This window comes from Sciurus carolinensis, chromosome 8 (assembly GCF_902686445.1).
Source record: "Sciurus carolinensis chromosome 8, mSciCar1.2, whole genome shotgun sequence".
NCBI classification, from domain to species: Eukaryota; Metazoa; Chordata; class Mammalia; order Rodentia; family Sciuridae; genus Sciurus; species Sciurus carolinensis.
In genome coordinates this window covers 101,724,100-101,734,306 of record NC_062220.1, presented here as the reverse complement: position 1 = coordinate 101,734,306, position 10,207 = coordinate 101,724,100, and positions in this window count along the sequence as shown.

Here is a 10,207-nt window from a genome sequence, read left to right as displayed (position 1 = left end):
TACCCGCAGTCCCGGCGGCTGCTTTTGCGTGCAGGGTGGCTGGTGCGAAGGGAAGTGCCTTCAGGTCACCTCGGGCGACTTGCGCCCGTGCTAGGGCGCGACCTCCGTGCGCTGCGTGGGTGGCGCCTCGGGATGCGCCTCGGGATGTCTCCTTTCGAGTTACTTGACTGGGTGAAGCCAGCCATGGCCTTGTTCTGCAGTTTTTGCTGAGCATCCACAACAGCACATGCGTGGAGAGTTGAAGTCCTCTTGAAGAAATGGAACTGGGCGCTTTCGTTGGTGGTCCTAAATCACAACACCTTGAGATTTTGTTTGTAGTCCTAAATTACACTGGAGATTTTTCTACATCTGCCCAGATCGTGGGAAAGAATTTTATGGTCTGGTGGTCATAATTGTTCCCATCACGCTTGAGAAATAGGACACCCAACAGGAACAGACTGCAGAAATGTATGTTAACAGTGTGTGTGTGTGTGTGTGTGTGTGTGTGCGCGCGCGGGGCGGCCGGGAGGGTGTGTGTGGGGCAGAATGCTAGGTGTAATTTTTAATAAATTTAGAGATTCTGATTATTTGCTAATTGTCATCTCCACCTGTTTTAACTCCTCGCCGTTCTCACCTGAGATATCACTGTACTTCTAAGACCTTTTGGCTAGAAGTAGCAACTCTGCTTACACTTTGCACTTTTAACACAGGTCTTATTGATATTTTTGTGCACAGAATCTGTCTGGCCTTATCGTTGTGTTCACTGTAATGCAGATGTCTTGGGCTGAAGTTTTCATTCTCAATTCCTTTTATGAAAAAAACTCGCACAGATAAAGCTTTCAGCATACCAACCCGCAGTAAATTTGATCACTTTGGATATGACAAAGTTGTTTGTGGCTTACCCGAGTTTTTTTTTTATTCTGCCTTTCATCCAGAATCTGTTTAATTCTTAATATTGCCAGGTACTGTTTTAAGAGGTGCTGTTTGAAAAGATGGGGATAAAATGGGAAGGGGGTGGAATTCAGTTCACAGTCCCTTAAAAACAGTAACAGCTTTATTGACATAGTTCACATACCTTTAGACTTCTCCCATTCAGAATGTATAATGATATTTAATGTGTTCACAAGTTGTACAGCCATCACCACAATCAATTTTATAAAATTTTTATCATCCCCAAGAAACTCTACCCATTTAGCAGTCTGTCCTGATTTTCCCAGCCTAGCTCCCCATGCTAAAACCCTAAGCAACTACCAATCTACTGTTATATATTTGCCTATCCTGGAAAATTCATGTAAAGGAAATCAGACAATATGTTGTCTTTTTTCATTGACTATTTTCACTTAACATTCATATTCATCTATGTTGTAACATGTATCCAAACCTCATTTCATTTTCTTGACAGATAATATTTCATAGTAGTGATATACCACAATTTATCCATTGGTCAGTTGATGGACATTTGGATAGTTTCCACCTTTTGACTATTAGGAATCTACTGTGAACATTGGTGTACAATATTTTGTGTGGACATAATGCTTTCATTTCTCTTGGTTATATACTTGCGAAATTGCTGGGTCATATGGTGATTTTTTCCAAAGCAGTTGCATCATTTTACATTCCCACAAGTAATGTATTAGGGTTCTGATTTCTCCTAGCCAACACTTGTCATTATCTATCTTTTTAATTCTCCATATCCTAGTGTGTGAAGTATGTGTCTTTGATTTGCTTTATCAAAGGAATTAAGGATGTCGAGTTTTTTTTCATGTGCATATTGCCCATTTGTATATCTTATTTGGGAAAAATGTGCATACAGATTTGTTACCAATTTTAAGTTGTTTTGTTATTGAGTTGTAGGAGTTCTGTATATTCTAGATGCATTTTGCTTATCAGATATATGACAGTCTTTTAGATTATGCTTTGGTTCCTTTAAATGAAAAGCACATGGAGTTAATTTTTACACTCATAGAAACCTCATTAGAGGTGTGTGAGGATAGTTCAGAGTGAACTGTTTACCAAGAACTTCTATGTGGAAGGCCAGCCCAGGAAAAAAATGAAAAATCTGTGAGGGAATCCACTGTTTATATTATTTGTCCATTCTTCATTGTCTTTTCCTCATTGATTTGTAGGAATTCTTTGTGTAGGGATATTAACCAATTGTTATATAATGTATAATGTGGCAGATATTTTCAGCATATTTGCCTATTGTCTTTGTTTTGTATCTTTTATTGTACTGACGTTTTATGTTTTTATGTGGTCAGGAATGTTAGTTCGTCAGGAATGTTAGTTTTTCCTTTAAAGGGCTTCTGGTTAGTTTGGGATATTGTTTCTAAATTAGAGGTGTTTTGGAAACTACTATAGCAGTTCTCAGATTAGTGTGACATTTGAGTTACTACTCATATTTAACCTATTAGTGTTCATTTTTTGAGACACTTGTTTCTTCCTGTCTTTATAGCTTGAAAAATATGCTGTAATCTGCTTCAACTAGTTCATTTGTTTTTCTTGTGTTGCTGGGGATCAATCCCCGGGCTCTACCACTGAGCTACATTTCCAGCCCTCCACTGACACATCTTTCATAAGCTTCCAGTTTAATATTCTCTCATTGTTATAACCCATATCACATTATAAATAGCAAGTGTATTATCAGAGCGATGGGAGGAATAAATGTGTTAATGTGACTCTTGCATTCAGTTTGAATCTTTTTGTTAATTGAACTCTTACCTGTTTTCTTGTGATCTTGTAGGCTCTTGGCACCTATGTCATTTGGCATCTATAAGATGCAATGAAAAGATTCCCAGATGGAGTTAGATGCTCTGGATCTCTTGGGACTTTGGTATCACATAGATTTTTACATGATTTCCTCCACATCCCCAAATAACTAAGATTACATAGATGCTAAGCCTCCAGTTTTGCCTGTTTATGCCCCAGCTTTTTTTTTTTTTTAATTTATTTATTTTATTTATTTTTTATGGTAAAAAAATGGGATACGTGTTTCTCTGTACATGGAGTAAAGGCATACCATTTGTGTAATCATAAATTTACATAGGGTAACGTTGTTTGATTCATTCTGTTATTTTTTTCCTTCCCCCCACCCCTCCCACCCCTTTTGTCCCTCTATACAGTCCTTCCTTCCTCCATTCTTGCCCCCCTCCCTAACACTAACACTAACCCCTCCCACCCCCCAATATGTGTCATCATCTGCTTATCAGCGAGATCATTTGTCCTTTGGTTTTTTGAGATTGGCTTATCTCACTTAGCATGATATTCTCCAATTTCATCTATTTGCCTGCAAATGCCATAATTTATGGCTGAGTAATATTCCATTGTATATATATACCACAGTTTCTTTATCCATTCATCAGTTGAAGGACTTCTAGGTTGGTTCCACAATCTGGCTATTGTGAACTGAGCAGCTATGAACATTGATGTGGCTGCATCTCTGTAGTATGCTGATTTTAAGTCCTTTGGGTATAGGCTGAGGAGTAGGATAGCTGGGTCAAATGGTGGTTCCATTCCAAGCTTTCTGAGGAATCTCCATACTGCTTTCCAGAGTGGCTACACTAATTTGCAACCCCACCAGCAGTGTATGAGTGTACCTTTTTCTCCACATCCTCGCCAACACCGATTGTTGCTTGTGTTCTTGATAATCACCATTCTAATTGGGGTGAGATACCAAAAGTGCTATACAGATTCAATGCAATTCCAATTAAAATCCCAGTGACGTACCTTACAGAACTAGAGCAAGCAATTATGAAATTCATCTGGAAGAATAAGAAACCCAGAATAGCTAAAGCAATCCTTAGCAGAAAGAGCAAAGCAGGGGGTATCACAATACCAGATCTTCAACTCTACCACAAAGCAATAGTAACAAAATGGCATAGTATTGGTACCAAAATAGACAGGTAGATCAGTGGTACAGAATAGAGGACATGGACACAAACCCAAATAAATACAATTTTCTCATACTAGACAAAGGGGCCAAAAATATGCAATAGAGAAAAGATAGCCTCTTCAACAGATGGTGCTGGGAAAACTGGAAATCCATATGCAACAGAATGAAATTAAACCCCTATCTCTCACCCTGCACAAAAACCAACTCAAAATGGATCAAGGACCTCGGAATCAGACCAGAGACCCTTCATCTTATAGAAGAAAAAGTAGGTCTAAATCTTCAACATGTCTGCTTAGAATCAGACTTCCTTAACAGGACTCCCGTAGCACAAAAAATAAAAGCAAGAATCAACAACCGGGATAGATTCAAACTAAAAATCTTTCTCTCAGCAAAGGAAACTATCAGTAATGTGAAGAGAGAGCCTACAGAGTGGGAGAATATCTTTGCCACTCATACTTCAGATAGAGCTCTAATTTCCAGAATATATAAAGAACTCAAAAAACGCTACACCAAGAATACAAATAATCCAATCAACAAATGGACTAAGGAAATAACAGACACTTCACAGAAGATCTACAAGCAATCAACAGATATATGAAAAAATGTTCAACATCTCTAGTAATAAGAGAAATGCAAATCAAAACTACCCTAAGATTCCATCTCACCCCAATTAAAATGGCGATTATCAAGAATACAAGCAGCAATAGGTGTTGGCGAGGATGTGGGGAGAAAGGTACACTCATACATTGCTGGTGGGGCTGCAAATTAGTGCAGCCACTCTGGAAAGCAGTATGGAGATTCCTCAGAAAGCTTGCCCCAGCTTTTTAAGGGAGAAAAAACACAAGTAAAAAAGGGCTATATAAGACTTTGAGGTTATCAGGTTAAAAAGGTAGATATTGATTTCTAGCTTTTGGTTATGGATTGTTTTGTCATCAGACCTTCCTATGTTATAACAAAGTGTTTGAGTTCATATTTACACAATTCAACATTCTGTATCACATTAGGACCTTTCTAATTGTGTTTATGCCTTAGATCTTTGAGATATAAGTGGCAAAACTGTTGAATTTTATGTGAATACTTTTTATGTTCTAATTTTAAAAAAAATTCCCTCCTTTCTATAAATATATATGGCTTTTTTTTTTTTTTTTTTTTTTTTTTTGGTTGTGGTACTGGGGCCTTGCACATGCTGGGCAAGTGCTGTGTGCCTGTTTTGTATTTTATTTTGAGACAACATATTAATTTGCCCAGATTGACTGGAACTTGTAATCTTTCTGCCTTGGCCCCCTGAGTGGCTGGGATTACAGGCAAATGCCAATACTTCTGGCTGGCACTAAGCATTTTAATTTTCTTATCTGTGTCTGTCTTTTAAGAAATTGTCATATAGTAAAACTCCTTTGGTATAAGTTGTGAATTATAACTCAGGTATAGACCTGCATAACTACCACTGTTAATTAGGATACAAAATAGTTACTCCCTGGTGCTTTCTCTTCATGTTCATACCTTCCCCTCATCCAGATAACGAAAACCAAAAAGTGAATATCATTTTGTGCTTTTTATTGTGGGAAACAAAGAAGATCCACTCCTATATTTCTCTTTACTAGTGGTTTATCTAAGTGTGATGGTTGTATAAAGGATAAAACGAACATAGTCCCTTTTTATTTTCTTTTAGAAACATACATTTTATGAGGAATAAAGACATTTTGCTAGTGATGTCTTCCAACAGGTGGCAGTATTGTGTTATCTCAGAACACTAGATTGTGTGGCTTTCTGTCAGCTGGAAAATAATTGATCTGTTTTTATGTCAGAAAAATAAGACAGTTAAGAACTGACATTTAACTCTGGGATTTTTTTTTGGATCTACTCCAAAATGTTTTATCCTTGTAATGTTATTAGTAAAGCATTCTATGGATAAAAGTATTCTTTAATATATTTGTTTTCCAAGAGTTTTAAATATTTGCAGAATTAACTCTTTCCTTAAATTAACCTTTGTGGCAGAAATAACTTCAGGGTTATGGATAAATCTGTGAGTCATAGAATATGATCAGTGAGACTTCAGATGTTGTATATTTCTAGTCTTTTCTACCACACGGAGGATCCATCACATCTTTAATATCATGATCTAATCAGTCAGTCTTGCTTGTTACTACTTTATAAATGTGTTCTCATGCTCTATCTGCTGCTAATTATTAGTGAATTATTCTTAGAAATAAATATTGAGAAATTCACATGCATATTATACTTCATGTAAATTCTGTGAGTGGTGTTCCAAGGAATAAGTTTTGAAGCAAAATAAACCCTAAAGTTGGCAATACAACATCTTATTCTGTATAGTACTGTTAACCTTGGTTATAAGATCCAAATATATGTGTGAATACTACCCAACAATGTTTCTAGTGTTTCTGAGTTTAGAATATTCATTGTAGACTGTAGTTCTTTATAAATAAGAGAGGAAGTGCAAGAGAAAAAATACGATTGTTTTTGTGAAGTATGCCAACTTGAAATGAGAATTTGATCTAAAATCTGAATTAATAAAAGCAATGTTGATTTCAAAGGCAAAACCAAAATCAGAATAAGCACAAAAACTAGTTTATTAAGAAAATAAGCTTATAGGAAGCAACAAGTACTCTTAACAATCAACTTGAAGATGCTTTTTGAGGCACTCTTTGATCAGTGTCAACATAAAATGAATGATTTTTTTTCCCCACAAAAATATTTTTTTGCAATATTTTATGAATGGAATATCAAGCTTATTAGAAAAGGCAAGCAATACTTGGTGTGTTTTAAAATTTCATTTTAAGGATGCTTAAATATACTGTTTCAATTCTTATTATGGTTTTTATTTGGCATTTATTTTGTACTAATTTTTAATGTATTATGATTTTTCTTGTTTTCTCAATGAACTTATCACAGTATATTGGTTTACAAAAATAATAAACCTTGGATTTATTATTACATCTTTATTTTTTAACAATCTTTGGAACTTTTAGTGTAACACTATCACAGGAAAGTGATTTGCTGTTTATTGTTTTTATCACTCATTATTTTAAAAAACCTAAATGAAGTCTTATGAATAATACAGAATAGCTTGTGATTTGGGGGGAATCTATTTTTTTTTCAAATTCTTAAGATTAATATCTATTCAGAATTTAAAAAGAGCATAGTCATTATCAAACTGAAAATAGAGGAGGAAGTGATTGTGTACATATTGAATCACAGATGGAAGTCACCTCTTCAAATGTGCTTACCTCCCCCACAGTTTCTCTAGGCTCACAGAATGCTTGTAGATTGAAATATTATTGTTGGATTTCTGGGTAGATTAAAATAAAAGAACTAAGGTGGAATTTCTTGAAACTCCAAGTCACCTAGCTGCATCCCTAAGTTCAGTTATAAGCTTTCTAGGTCCCCATTCTTAATCATAAGCAAATACCAAAGGATTATCAGTTATTTTTGGAAAACATCCAATATTGAAAGTGTAAAATTTTTAATATATTCAGAGAGATAAGAGATGAGGATGAAATAAAAATAACATGCTATGTAAAAGACTGGTCAGGAAAAAACTTAGTAGTAGGAATGAGAAGCTTAGGAAGGTGTAAGATAATGCTCAGGAAATCTCCCAGAAAGTAGAATAAAAAGGTAGAAAATAGAAGAGAGATGACATTTAGCTGACTATTCCTGAGGTTCAGTAATTGTACAACTGTGTTCCAAAAGATAGAGAGGATTAGGGGGAATGAAAAGGAGAAAATAATAAATAATTCAGGAAAATGCCCGTAATTGAAGGTTGGGTTATCAGATTGAATATGTCCACTGGGTGCCTTGCGTAATAAATATACTTACAGTAGGCCACCCTTAGGAAATTTCAGGACACTGGGAGGGACAGAGATGATTCTAGTGTGGGGGAAAACAAAAACAAAAACAAGCCATGTCTAAAGTATCATTAATCCAAATTACTCTGGATTTCTCTGCAACAACCTGGAGGTGAGAAAATGGTACAGCAATACCTTCAAAATCTTGAAGGAAAATAATTTTGTGTTCATTAAGTAACTAAATTATGGCCAGTTAGAATAAAGATTCTCAGACATGCAAGGTCTCAGAACATTTACTTCCTCTACTCCCTTTATTAAAAGCTATTGGAAGGTGAGAAACACCAACCTAAAAAAGAGGAAGACATGGGATTTAGGAAACAGGAGCTCCAACACAGGAGGGAGATGAGGAGAATCCCTAGAGCAGTGGTGAAGAGATGCCACGGTGCTGCTGTGTATCCAGTGTAGATGGCAGCCACTCTATATTGGAGGCCTATACTTTCTTATGATTTAGGTGTCCCCCAAAAGTTCATCTGTGAGACAATGCAAGAAGGTTTTGAGGTAAATGATTGGATTATAAGAACTTTAACCTAATCCAGTCCCATCAGGGGATTAACTGAGTGGTAACTGAAGGCAGGTAGGGTGTGGCTGTAGGAGGTAGGTCTTTGGGGGCTTGTTTTTGTGCTATGTATTTTGTCTTTATTGAGTGAAGCTCTTTCTCTGCTTGGTGGCACACTCTTCCTCCATGATGTTTTGCCTCACCTTGATCCCCAACGAATGAAGTGAGCCTTATATGGGACTGAGAGCTCTGAAATCATGAGCCCCCAAATAAACTTTTCCCCCTTTAAATTGTTCTTGTCAGGTCTTTTGGTCACAGCATCGAAAAAGCTGACTAAAACACTCACCACAGTGCTTACTGTCACTCCTGTCTTTTTAAGCTGAGGATAGAATTCCCTGGTGAGCTTGACCTGGGTTTCAACTTGTTCTTAGCTTTTCTTCAGTATGTACTTGAGCAGTTTTTGCTCTTGCCTTTTGCTCTGCTGCCTGCTCTGCTGAGGATACTTGCTTCACTTGTCACATATCCTGCTTCCATCTACTCTTGTTGGGGGGGTAGCCATGGTGAATTTAGAAACAAAAAATCAGTAGGCTGCTTGCCTTCCTATAATCCTGCTGCAAGTTCAATAATACCATTCTATACTCTCTTGCTATAGAAGTCCTGACTCTGGTTGACCAGTATGTTTCCCAGGGTTCCTGTCTTTGTTAACTTTTGCAGAGAGGAAACGTGTCAGTTCTCTGGGAATCAAACGAGTGACACAGATACTGGTTTTTTTTTTTCTTCATTTGGAATTGTGCCATTGTCCTAGTGAATCTAGGTTTATAACTTATAATCACCTTTTCAAAACTAAAAATGTATTTAGAAATGCATATATTGTTATGCACTAGAGGTAAAACTAATGAGAAAAGCAAGGAAATGGTTAACACAAATCAGGAAAATAGTTGCATCAGAGGAGTGAAGGGGATGGAATCAGGGGGCTTCTAAGGTCCTGCTAAAGATCTGTGTTTCAACAGGAGTGGATTCAGGGGAGTATTAGTTTCTCTTCATAGTCATATATGCATTTTATATGTTCTTAAGACTTGATGCATGTAAAAATGCAAACTTTAAAAAAAGTTTTCTAAGCCACACCTTCAGATCCAATGAATCAAACTTAATAAATAGTACCCAGGAATTCACATTATGAATCTTACTCTTGGATAGAATCATTTCTCTATCTTTTGTTTTTATTACCTGTGTTACCTAGCATTACTGATGTGGTTTGAGTGCACAATAAGGTGGGAACATTTCTACATCTAATAAACCATGCTCTGTCAATAAAGAAATTATTCTTTTCTGCTCAGTTACACCAAGGTGTATCATAGTGATACCTTATCTTTTCATGAGTCTACACTACCTGTGTTAATTTCTCTTAGCATATGTTAAAAACCAAAACACAAGATTTCTGGTGTCACTGCAGTAAGGTTTGTAAAAAGTTCAGGGTGGATATTACCTGTTTTCTAATATGCATTAAAAATATGGTATCTTAAAAAAAAAAAAAATAGCCTGACAAGCTGGGTACAATGGTGCTTGCCTGTAATCACAGAGGTTTAGAAGGCTGAGGCAGGAGGATCATAAGTTCAAAGCCAACCTCAGCAACTTAGCGAGACCCTAGGTAACTTAGTGAGACCTCATCTCAAAATAAAAAATAGAAAAGATCTAGGGATGTGGCTCAGTGGTTAAGCGAGCCTGGGTTTAATCCCTGGTACAAACAAAAAAACAAACAAAAAATCGCCAAAAAATAAAAAGCAACAAATACAGTGTTATTTAAAAGGTAACTGCTCCAGGCAGTAATATCAAAAGGCTCCTATGTGTCTTACTACGTTTAATTGCAAGGAAACCCTGGCAGCTGCCTGGATGTTTTAGTGTCACTTGTCTGTTTTGTGGTAGAAAATCTAGTCTTTCAGCTCGGTTGTCCAACAAATATTGTGGATATTAGCAGTTTGC